This window comes from Taudactylus pleione, unplaced genomic scaffold (assembly GCF_031769625.1).
Source record: "Taudactylus pleione unplaced genomic scaffold, aTauple2 ptg000005l, whole genome shotgun sequence".
In the NCBI taxonomy this organism is placed as follows: Eukaryota; Metazoa; Chordata; class Amphibia; order Anura; family Myobatrachidae; genus Taudactylus; species Taudactylus pleione.
In genome coordinates, this window is record NW_028284408.1 from 13,537,439 (window position 1) to 13,550,607 (window position 13,169).

At 44.6% G+C, this 13,169-nt stretch overlaps 2 pseudogenes; one reads left to right on the top strand and one right to left on the bottom strand.

The window, feature by feature from the left end:
- Positions 1–1,268: 1,268 nt before the first annotated feature.
- LOC148543212 (5S ribosomal RNA) lies at positions 1,269–1,387 on the bottom strand (annotated as a pseudogene).
- Positions 1,388–4,567: 3,180 nt separating this feature from the next.
- On the top strand, positions 4,568–4,686 carry LOC148543213 (5S ribosomal RNA; annotated as a pseudogene).
- The last annotated feature ends 8,483 nt before the right edge of the window (positions 4,687–13,169 follow it).

The following is a 13,169-nucleotide window of genomic DNA, read 5'->3' on the forward strand; positions in this document are numbered from 1 at the left end:
GTTTGTTGGCTGCCCATCCCTTCTTGTGAAATCCATAGAGCACAAATAAGGAGTCTGATCTCCGAAGGGAAATGGTACGGCCCACGTATATCCTGAGGGCACAGACCATATCCAAGGAGGCCTCACCTGCTGATAGGTCTAGTAATTGAAAGGCCGGGACTACAATTTCCTCAATAATGTGGAAACTAGTAACTACTAGAAGCACAGCCCTGTCCTGATGGAATATCAGAAATGGTGAGCGACAGGAGAGCACCCATACATCTGACACCCTTCTGGCAGACGCCATAGCAAGAAAAAAAGGGTCTTCACTGTGAGCCACTTGAATTCCACAGAATCCAGGGGTTCAAACGGAGGACCTTGGAGGGCACAAAGCACTACTGTCAAATCCCAAGGAGCCACTGGAGGAAGGTGTGGACATCCGGAAGTGGAGCAAGTCTACGCTGTAATCAAATGGATAGAGCAGAGACATGCACTTTCAGTGAGGCCAGGCGGAGTCCAAGCTCCAATCCAGCTTGAAGGAAGGCCAGGACTCTGGAAATCCTAAACACTTTTGGGTCATAGCTTCTGGTACGACACCATTGGAAATATGTATGCCACACTCTGTGGTAGATCCGAGCAGAGGCTGGCTTATGCGCTCTGAGCATAATTTTGACTAAAGAGCTAGAGAATCCTTTTGGACCGCAGGAGGAATGTCTCAAGAACCAAGCCATCAGAGACAGGTGACCCAGGCCTGGGTAAAGGCAAGGACCCTGAGACAAGAGAAAAGTTAGATTCCGCACAGAACTTAAACAATAATAATAAATACTATAGACCAACCATCTATCATCTAGATACTGATTGGATCATCAACTAATGTTGGTGATGCTCCCAAAGCCCAATAATATATAAGTTTAAACAAAAAAAGAGAGGGCTAGTTGCTGGTGTACTCTTTTAGACATATATCCAGTTAAAATATAATCTTTAATTATATATTAGTAAAAGTAATAAGGTACACCACACAAGACACAAATACTAAACAAACACAGTACATAAATCACCTATCATAGGCAAATTATCTATTTGGAAAATAGATTGGGGAATATATTGCCACCAATCTGATACAAAAAGTCTGGCGAAATATTATTAAATATAAGTATTATTATACTAAGCACCAAAATGTTTTTTTTAGGTCAGTCATATGGTGACCCATCACAAGTTCCAATTGGAGCACAATTTATTAAAACTCAAAATGCTCCACCATGTGTATTCTAATCCCAGTTATTCTCTTTAACCTACAGCACCTGATATTCCCAGGTGGTCTCCCATCCTGGTACTAACCAGGCCTATTACTTTATAGCTTCCAAGATCAGACTAGATTGGGCAGATCAAGTAATGTATGGCTGTAGATATAGTAAGGGGAATGGTGTCCGCACCTACACATGGTAAGAGCAAAAATGTAGGACTATTGTGATTGACTAGTCCATTTTAATAGTAAAATTACAATATTCAAAGAAGATTATGCATCGGCATACCTCCTTAGTTACACATCAACATATGCATACATCTGTGATTTACATGTGGTAAGTCGAGGAGGAATATATATATATATATATAAAGGAAAAGGGAAATGTATCTCAAGATTTGATGAAAAAACCAATATGTCACACACATCTGTGTTTCATCCTTGTTTAGTAATTATCATAACCTCCCTTGGTTGCTCAAATAATAGCAACTGTCACATGCAATCTTAGTGCTCACAATAATTTTAACAATTCAATTAATATCTGGGGGAAGGGAAATATATCTCAATATTTGATGAAAAAAAACAATATGTCACACACATTAATATATGGGTTACACTGTATGAACTCACTAAGTATTGAATCCAATTTAATTATAAAGAAAAACTAGTAATAATCCGATATTATTTATCATAAATGATAAATCATATATACAAAGCACAGTAAGCAACACTCTACTGAAGTGTCATGATAAGTTTATATATATATATGCTACTTCATATATTACTGCTACTTCAATTATAGTTACTAGGTATATGATTCACTTTGATATTAAACTACATATACCAGCATGCAAGGCACTTCATTACTATAGTGATTGGTCAACAGCTGTGTTTTGTTTTGGAGATGTGTCATGTATACGACTATTTGTGGCAATAGGATCTTGAAAGATATTCAAGTGACTCACCTTCTTTTAATCCATCTAGGATGATATATTAATTATGGATATAGGAGTTTCTGTCGGTTTGATTGTAGTCACCAGAGAGCTCTATGATATTTAGAGGTGTATCTATTCTGGCATATTTAAAGCTACAATAACCAGCATGCAATGCACACTACTCTTTTAATAATTGGTCGCTGTATGTGACCATTATCTAAACTGGAGGCGGGTCGTGTTTTCATGACAATGCTCCACCATATCCATTTGACATATTAAAACTATAACTACCAGCATGCTATATGCCCCAAGTTTGCAGTGATTGGGCGCTTTATGTCATCAAGACAATCTCTCACTATACCCACTTAATATATCAAAACTACAATTACCAGCATGCAACGCGCCCTATGTCTGCAGTGATTGGTCAGCATATGTGACCATCACTGACACTGAAGGTGCTTTGTCTCCATAACCCCTCATTAGCCTATAGCACTTCGAGATTTGCAGAGCCAATTCCTGGGCACACGTATTTAAAGTGGTTACTTCTTGACACAAGACATGGATGAGGTGAACAAGCCCTCAGCCGGACGAAACGCGCGTCTTTTCCACTGTTACATCTTCCCTGGGAAAATGGTCAGTGCACAGACCGGACTCCAGGATACTGAAGCACTGGTATTGTATTGCCACTTACACTAGCTGACAGACCTCCGTGTCTTATCAGCTAATAAGCCATACACACAGTAGGCACTGTGCGGCTGTGTATTATCTGCGATATATATCATTGATGTCAGTCTGAGCTGTCCAATACTTTGCTCCACAGCTACACAAATAGTAGGCACTGTGTGGCTATGTATTACCTGTAATGTGTATTATTGATGGTATGATATGCTGTACTAATTATTTCTGCTTTAGATAGTGCCTTCTAATTGTAGAACTTATTGGTGACCTATGGGGTCCGTCTGTCCGGTGCCGGAAGTGACGTTTACGTGTCACTCCGGACCGGATGTGATGGAGTTCTGCGTGTCACCAATTAGGTCACTTGACGCTACTTGCTTTTATGCAGACAGGAAGTGACACTTGCGTGTCACCATCAAACCGGAAGAGAGACACTTCTGCGTTCCTATTCAGCGTTATTCATCGTTTTAAAATGTTTTTTATGTTCTCTATGCACATATGATTATTCTATATATGTAACAGTACTTATTATGTGGATTTTACTATTTTACAGTGTATATTTGTTTATGCAAGCTATGTTTGTTAAGAATAATAACTAATGAAAGACTAACCAATGAGATACCTAGGGAGGGTATATATATGGACTTGATTCCACCATTTTTACACCTTGAAAAAGACTAAATCTATAGTTGAAACGCATCGGTGTTCCAGTCCAAGGCTTGATACAGGAAGTGGAGATTCTTCAGAGACACTGCAGGTCGTTGGGATTCCCTGTATTCCTGTTCCCAGGAAGGATTCTAAGCGATTTTGGTGTATTCTGTCTACACCCCCATTCTCTGATACACCTTGAATATTTTATATAATAAATGGTAATACACTATGATGGTCTTTTCTCCCTCTTTTTCATATGCACGAGTGTGATATGGGAGTGAGAAGATCTCTATGAAAAATACATCTTGGATATATATAGAAATAAACCCTCCTATTGTGACTACGGTGAAAGACTGCAAGAATTTTACATATTGACTATTTTTGAATATTGTGTATATTGTTATTATAGGGGTACCACTTACCTCATTGGATTTTCAGTTTATATTCTATATTCCTGTGCGCTCTGGTGACTGTTTTATATTCCGATTTACATGTTTTGTTTGGGGGTACTAATACGGAATTACCCTTTGACACCAGTACCTGCGCAGAGTCCTATATTTTTATTCTTGTTTACTATGTGGCTGTGTATTACATGTAATGTGTATTATTGATGGTATGATATGCTGTACTAATTATTTCTGCTTTAGATATATGTATCCTAGCAGATTACAGGAATATATAAAGTCAAAACTTATCATGACACTTCAGTAGAGTGTTGCTTACTGTGCTTTGCATATATGATCCATCATTTATGATAAATAATATCGATTACTTTTTCTTTATAATTAAATTGGATTCAATACTTAGTGAGTTCATACGGTGTAACCCATATATTAATGTGTGACATATTGATTTTTTCATCAAATATTGAGATATATTTCCTTTTTACTTTATATATATGCCTCGACTTATCACATGTAAATCACAGATGTATGCATATGTTGATGTGTAACTAAGCAAGTATGCCGATGCATAATCTTCTTTGAATATTGTATTTTTACTATTAAAATGGACTAGTCAATCACAATAGTCCTACATTTTTGCTCTTACCATGTGTAGGTGCAGACACCATTTCCCTTACTATATTTACAGCCATACATTACTTGATCTGCCGAATCTCGTCTGATCTTGGAAGCTATAAAGTAATAGGCCTGGTTAGTACCAGGATGGGAGACCACCTGGGAATATCAGGTGCTGTAGGTTAAAGAGAATAACTAGGATTAGAATACACATGGTGGAGCATTTTGAGTTTTAATAAATTGTGCTCAAATTGGAACTTGTGATGGGTCACCATGACTGACCTAAAAAAACATTTTGTGCTCAGTATAATACTTATATTTAATAATATTTCGCCAGACTTTTTGTATCAGATTGGTGGCAACATATTCCCCAATCTATTTTCCAAATAGCTAATTTGCCTATGATAGGCGATTTATGTACTATGTTTGTTTAGTATTTGGTGTCTTGTGTGGTGTACCTTATTACTTTCACTAATATAAAATTAAAGATTATATTTATTTATTTATATGTCTAAAAGATTGCCCCAGCAACTAGCCCTCTCTTTTTTTTGTTTAAAGGACCCTGAGACAACAGGTCTGGTCGTTGAGGCAGCAGGAACGGAGTGTCGATGGAGAGACTCCAAAGATCTGAGTACCAATGACGTCTGGGCCAAGCTGGAGCCATCAGCAGGACAAAGAACTTGAGAAAGAAGGGAGACTGGAGGGAAGAGGCACGCAAACTGGAAGGTCCACTTCACTTACAATGTGTCTACAAGGTTGCCTCGGCATCTCTTGTTCTGGACCCATACACTGGCAGTTTGTGATTGTGTAGGGAGGCCATGAGGTCCACCTCTGGGAAGCCCCATTTGCTCACTAGGAGTTGAAAAACCTTGTGGTGAAGAGACCATTCCCCGGGATGCACATTGTGATGGCTGAGGAAGTCTGCTTCCCAATTGAGAACTCCTAGAATGAACACCGCAGAGATGGCCAGGAGGTGACCCTCGGCCCATGTCAGAATGTATGACACTTCTGTCATTGCTGCCCCACTTTGAGTGCCTCCTTGATGGTTGATGTGAGCCACTGTTGTAGCATTGTCGGACTGTACCTGTACACGTTTTCCGTGAAGTATGTTCTGGGCCAGTATGAGGGCCCTGTAGCAGCTCAAAGTTCCAATATGTTGATTGGCAGGGTTGATTCAACCGATGTCCAGCAGCCTGAAAGGAGTGTGGACTGGTCACTGTGCCCCAGCCCTGGAGACTGGCGTCCATTGTTAGGAGTACCTAGTCCGGGATCCAAAGGGGCAACCCTTGGTTAGATGAGATGTCTGTAGCCACCAAGAGAGGGACAGACGCACCTTCGGAGAGAGTACCGTTGTCTGTGCTTTGATCCGATAGCCATGGATCCCAGAACCTGCATTGCTGAGTGGATCGACATCCGGCGACTGTGGAGACATCTGCGCACTCGTTATTATTATCCTTTGTTATTATTCTTTATTTATATGGCACCACAAGGGTTCCACAGCGCCTTACAAAGTACAGAAACAAATGAGCACACAAGACAACAGTTATTAACAGTACAGACAGTGCCGGACAAGTACATGATTTATAAACAATGCTGCATAACACCTAAATAAGCAGCAGGGTGTCAGTAACCAAGTTTTAGGTGCCATTGTAAATTAAAGTAAAAGTAAGGCAAGAAGAAGCATGTGAGAGAAGAGGGCCCTGCTCGCGAGAGCTTACATTCTAAAGGGGAGGGTCAGACAATCAGGGGTGACACAGATGGGCTAGATAGTGAGGAAGGAGCATAGAGTAGTTGGTTAGGATGAGTGCTGGAAAGCATTGAGTAAGAAATGGGTCTTGAGAGCCCATTTGAAGATTAAGAGCCAGGAAGCCAAGTGATGGAGGAATTTTGAGCGAAGGCCAGGGAGACTAAAAAGGCAGCTACTCAAAGAAGTTGGAAGAGGCAAATGTCATGAGTGTCGAATGGAAAGAATGAGATGGAGGGTTCAGAAGGTAAAAGTTGGTAGGAGTGACGCAAGGATAGAAGGACCCCAAGACCACCACCATGGAAACCTCCAGGCCAGGGTGAGTGAGAATGTGAGGCCCTCAAAGGAGATAGCTGCAGGAGCAGTGGTATCAGATGGGTAAATCCAGGGTTTGGTGATGGCAAGGAGAATCAAGGCATTGCAGATGAAGCGCTCATGAACGGGGACCAGTTTATTATAGACACAACTGGCCTTCCAGAGGGGGAACAGGAGAGAGGGACAGCGCTAAGAGGCGAGAGGAGAATGAGATTATTAGGGTTGATGTAGTGTGGAGGTGATATTGATCTAGAGCAGGGGGATAAGGAGTGTGGGGGTATGTGGCTGGCTTCTGAATGAGGGTGACAGCAGGTGGTGGGTAAGGTGGAGGTTTAGTGTGGTGTGGGGGGGGAAGAGGACAGATACAGTAACTTGGAGAAAAGAGAGGGTGCAGGGTTTAGTGGTGGTGCAACAGGACCAGGAGAAAATAATGTAGATGCTGAGTGAGGGAGGAGAAGAAAAGAGACATAGAGACGTATTCAATTTGAGCGGACCCGCGATACTTTTCCGCCTCCCGGACTTTTTGCCTGTTTTGCAGGCGGAAAAGTATTGCACGCGTATCCCCGTATTCAATTTGAAAGTACGCGAAAACGGGACCTGGCAAATCTGAAACGAGCAGAAAGTAGAGCCCCCATATAATGCCCCTGTCAGATTTGGGGAAATCAGCCTGACACCCCCCGAAAGATGCTCTGTCATGGGGGTTAGCTATGGTTACCCCAGATTTCGCTTGCTGAAGGTATTTGATGTTTTTAAACGGGCTCAATAGCTGCTAAATAGCGTTTTTGTACAAGTGGTGAAGAATACTATTCAGGTTTTTTTGTAGAAAATAACTTATCCCAGCAAATTTGGGGTACTTGAAAATGGGGGCCAGCATATTTAAAAGTTGATAAAGTTAAGTTTAAAAAATCGTTAAAAATCCACCTGCTGCAAGCACCTGCAATGAAAAAAACACCTGGGGCATACTTGGGGACCCACCTGGAGTTTAGTTCGCTAGTTTTGAACCTTGTCCCTCAACTTTTTTTTTCGCTCCCAAATTCAAAGTGATTTTTTGTGGTGGTGTTTTGTTTTTTTTTGACGCAGTTTACCTTTGGGGGACTGTCTGAAGGCTGCACGGGTGTTCCCGCAACGTTGCACCCCAATTCTGCACTTTTTTCCGCCTGCATTCATAGGCGAAACAAATTGAATACGGCAATACTTTTCCGCCTGGCAAAATGACGTCATCGGCGAAACTTTTTCGTCGATCTCGGCTTTTCGCCTCAAATTGAATACGGGGCATAGTGTAGATGAGGCAGTTGGGGGATGGAAAAGTCAGTAGCAGTAATGAGTGTGAGATTCAGGAGTAGAAAAGTTAAAATGTCAAAATCAGATAAAAGGGAGAACAGTGCTGGAAGATGTAAATGGTATATTATAAACAAAAGGAGTTTAGAACTGTTAAAGTTGCAGGACTTTAGAATTAGTATAAAGTATGATTATAAAAAAAAAGATGAAACAATGGTAAATACTACAGTGGTATAGAGATAAATTGACAGTGGTACTGGAAAGATTTAAACAGTGTAGAGTAGAAACACAAACATACAAGAATTAAATGTTCAGCAAGCAGATAGTTGCTTGCAATGCTGAAGCAGGGTGTTGGCAAAAGGTGTGTCCAGGTTATAATGAAAGCTGGTGGCTGAGTTGCAGGGTATCCAGAAGCTCAGAAGATCTTTTGCAATTTTTAGAGAGTTCTTTTAAAATGTTGTCCTCCTGTCTAACTCTTTAATTCAGGGGTCAGGGAACATTTTTACCCTTTACCCCAAAATATATTTAGATACGCCGATGTTACCCCCTTGATTTGAAAGGAAGGAAATCTTATAGTAGTGCCCCCATATAGTGCCCCTGTAGTAGTGCCCCCATAGTTATGACCCTGTAGCAGTGCTCCCATATAATGCCCCTGTAGTAGTGCCCGCATATAGGGCCTCATTCAGAGGCGGTCGGAGGATGCAAGCGGTCGCTCAGAAACTGGGCGGCCGCTTGCATCCTGACCGCCCGCCTCTGTTGCGGTCATTAGGCTGTGGGTTAACACCCACAGCTCTAACGACCGCTCCGGTGATGGGTCGCGATGGTCATAGACCATCACGACCATCGGGGCTTACGACGAGACCCTAGGGTAGGGTCTCCCTTTTCGTAAGCCCCGGAGAGCTTCTGGCTCTGTCTGAGCCGGAAGCTCTCCACTGACATCACTAGTGATGTCAGTGGGGCCTCCCCCAAACGGTAGGCGTTCCCATGGGAACGCCTCCATTTGGGCTGCCACCCCCCCCGGCCCACCTTCCAAACGGGGCGAGCTGTCAATCAACATCGACAGCTCGCCCCCTTTGGATCGAGACCCGCTACGACCGGCGATGTCGGTCGTAGCGGGTCTCACGCATGCGCACGACGGTGCCGGCGCCGTCGTGCGCATGCTCTGTGGGGGGCCATCGACCCGGTCCGAGCGCATCGGCGCTAACGACCGGGTCTGAATGACCCCCATAGTGCCCCTGTAGTAGAGCCCCCATATAATGCCCCTCTAGCAGTGCCCCCATATAGTGCCCCTGTAGCAGAGCCCCCATATAATGCCCCTGTAGCAGTGCCCCCATATAATACCCCTGTAGTAGAGCCCCCATATAATGCCTCTTTAGTAGTCTAGTGCCCCATATAATGCCCCTTTAGTAGTGCCCCTGTAGTGCCACTTGTATAAAGAAAAAAAAAAAAACTTACCTTAATCCCCGCTCCTGCATCCGCCGCCATCCTGTCCGCCCGGCTGCTCCTCGGAACTATGGGAGAGACATCATGACGTCTCTCCCATAGTGCGCATGGGGCGAGCCGGAAGCTGGAGTCCAGAAGTGAACTCCAGCCTCCGGCTAATGTGGCGCTGCAGGGAAGGAGCCGGGCACCCGCTGGTAATAACATCTCAGCGAGCATCCGGCTTAGAGCCTCCCTGCGGCGCCGGGCTGGAGGTCACAGGCGCCGCACCCGGCGCCAGTGACCACCATTCCTGGGGGTAATGGATGGACAGCCAGGCATGCAATGATTAATATACATGCCCGGCTGTCCGTCCATTACCTCCAGGAATTTCATTTTTACCCCATTTGGGGTAATTTACCCCTGTTCCCCGACCAGTGCTTTAAGTTATGCTGTACATGTAGTCCCACTTAGAAAAAAAAAACCTATGCAGCCTTGTAACCTACTGAGTATATAGTGAAGCATAACGTGTAGTCACTGATTGCACCCACCCCCAATAACCTCACCCACACCAGATACAAGTCATAAAATGTTAATACAAACAGAGCCTATACAGCATCCCTTGAATCTAGGAGATAATATATAATTGTATAGTCAGATCTTAAGTCACTCTGGAGTTTACAGATATTAATTAAAGACAATATACCTAGAAAATCAGTGTATTCCAGACAGCATTGGTATTTCTATAATAGATGCCTGGTGCAAATAGATGTTTACCTAGAAAATCACTGTATTCCGGACAGCATTGGTATTTCTATAATAGATGCCTGGTGCAAATAGATGTTTACCTAGAAAATCAGTGCATTCCAGACAGTATTGGTATTTCTCTAATAGATGCCTGGTGCAAATAGATGTTTACCTGCAATGAAAGAATAGGAAAATACATCAAATCATCATCTCTCACTGATCGCAGAGAATATAGCTAGTAAGAACTCCTGTATAGCTCTTTAAGTTATGCTGTACATGTAGTCCCACTTAGAAAGAAAAACCCCACTTTGAAATAAAAACCTATGCAGCCTTGTACAGGCCTGCAGCCTTGTAACCTACAGTTGAAGTGTGGAGATCTTGTCTGATGTCAAAAAGATTCTCTGATCCTGAGAATCCAGCAGGAATCCCAGGGATTCAGGGAGGACTATTTCCAGTTGATTAATCATCCATGCTTGTGAAAGAAAGCAAAGGTTAGCCGCAGATGGCGGTGAAGCACTTTTGGGGATCCTGCTAGGAGCAGGAAGTAGTCCAGATATGGTAACAGTCAGACACCCAGCCACGCAGGTGGGCCGCCATGACAGCCATAATTTTGGTAAACACCCATGGAGCTGTGGATAGGTCAAAGGGCAGAGCCTGAAATTGGAAGTATTGCTGTAGTATAGTAAAACCGGAGATATCACTGATGTGAGGGCACTATAGGTACATGTAGGTACGCGTCCTGAATATCCAGAGATACCATAAAGTCCCCAGGCTCCATAGCTAGGATAGAGCGTAGGGTTTCCATCCTGAACCTGGGTACCCTGAGGAATCTGGGTACCCTGAGGAATCTGTTCAGAGATTTGAGGTTGAGGATAGGCTGATGAGACCCATTCGGCTTTTGAACCAGAAAGAGAGTTGAATAGTAACCGGTCCCCTGCTGAGAAAGCGGGACTGGCACAATTACCCCTGCTTGCAGCAAGGACTGTATGGCTTTCTGGATTTGTAAGACCTTGCTTGGGTCTGAAGGAGGGCCTGAGTAGAATAACTGGTGGGGTGGCCGTCGAAGAAATGAGAGGGCGTACCCATGAGAGACAACTTCTCTTACCCAAGCATCTGTGGTGGTTTGACACCAGCACTGGGCAAACTGAAGCAGTCGGCCTCCCACTCTGGGATCCCCCAAAGGGAGGCCGGTCCCGTCAGGCTGAGGGCTTATCCTTGGATTTTGAAGCAGGGTGTCTGGTGGTCCAGGTCTGCTTGGTCCTGGGCTTGGTGGCCCTAGTGGAAGCTGATTGCCTAGGATAGGACTGACCTTTAGGTTTTCCTTAAGGACGAAAGGACCTAAAAGATGTAGTCCGAGGTTTTGCAGTAGTAGTTGCTGAAGGCAGAAATGCAGTTTTTGATGCCGCCAATGTGGTTACAATCTTGTCAAGGTCTGGGCCAAACAAGATCTCCCCATTGTAGGGCAACACTTCTAGGCCTTTCTTGGAGTTCACGTAGCCTTCCATGAGCGTAGCCACAGAGTACAGCGGCCAGACACTGCCGTGACCGAGACTCTGGAGGTTAAGGAGACTGGCATCCAATGTCGCTTCTCCAATATAAGAAGATGCATCTCATATGTGAGCAACTAAAGACATCTTGTCACGCTGGGAGGCGGTTTTCTGGAAGCTGAGGCCTGAGGCTGCGGGAGGAAACGGAGGCGAGGGGCCTGAATGTACGACCTCCGCATCCACGGGTCTTGGTCGTTGGCGAGACCTAGTCAAAGGTGCTGAATCTAACCCACGAGATGGTGTTCGCCAGTGACCCCACCAATCGGGATATTGGCTTGAGCTGCACCTCGTAAGCAGGTCGCGGTCCTTTGACTAGGTGACCAAAGCCTGCGGGAAAAAGGAGAGACGAACACTCGTGGCCCAAAGGGTCGGTGCCAGTAAGGGGCCCGTAGGGACACTGTACTTGAGGTACAAGGAAGTGTGCACTGCGGACACGCTCTACCGGGTTGCCGGTCAGAAAGAGTGCACCACAGTGCAATACTGTAACACATAGGTAGGGACCACAGAGTCCAGTAATGAGGTGGGTAGTAGTACTGAAGCCAGCCAGAGATCATAATGCTGGAGATTTTGGTACGTATAACTACACTCAGGCTGTGATGGTAAAGCACTGGTGAAATGGATAGTATACTGCACACAGGCGGCGGTGGTAACGCACTGATGAGATGAATGATATAGCTAAACACAGGCTGGGGTGGTAAAGCACTGGTGAGATGAATGATATAGCTGCACACAGGCTGAGGTGGTAAAGCACTGATGATATAGCTGCACACAGGCTGAGGTGGTTAAGCACTGATGATATAGCTGCACACAGGCTGAGGTGGTTAAGCACTGGAGAAATGGATGATATAGCTGCACACAGGCTGAGGTGGTAAAGTACTGGTGAGACGGATGATATAGCTGCACACAGGAATAGATCACTGGAAGCAAGGGAACCTGGAACGAGAGACCACTAGTAATACTAGCAGCGACAATGGTTGTTCAGGCAACTACCTGATACACAGGAGCTGGAGATATAGCCCTGGAAGCCCACTGATTGGTCCACAGCGTCAGCTGACCGGCCAGACTGTCAGGGAAGGAAGGACAGTCAGAAAAGGAAGTGTCATGGCGGCGCCCATGACAGGGACTCCGATCCCCGCGCACCAGGCGGCCCGAGACACCAGTATCAGGGAGAATGCTCAGCACCTCCCACGTCGCCGCACCAGCCGCCCGACTGCCCGGGAAGTCAGAGGAAGCCGGCGGGATGGCCGATCCCTGGCTGAACTCTGACACATCTGATCCCTTGAAGCATCTGAGGGAAAAGAGCCTTCAAGTGCGTCAGCCCAGCTCTCTATAGTTTTAGCCACCCATGCAATAGCCATGGTTGGACGGGCAACAGCCCCTGAAAGAGAGTATATCAATTTAAGGCAAGATTCAACCTTTCTATCCATAGGGTCCTTCAAAGAGGATACTGTAGGGATAGGCAACGTAGCGCTTTTAATTAACGCGTAAAATGCGAATCCACCGCAGGGGGGGTCTCCCATTTTGAACAGTGAGCCGCTGGAAATGGATAACAGGAGTTCAGATATTTTTTGGGCTGAAACCTGTGTTCAGCTAATTGATCCGATAGAGGGAATTCTG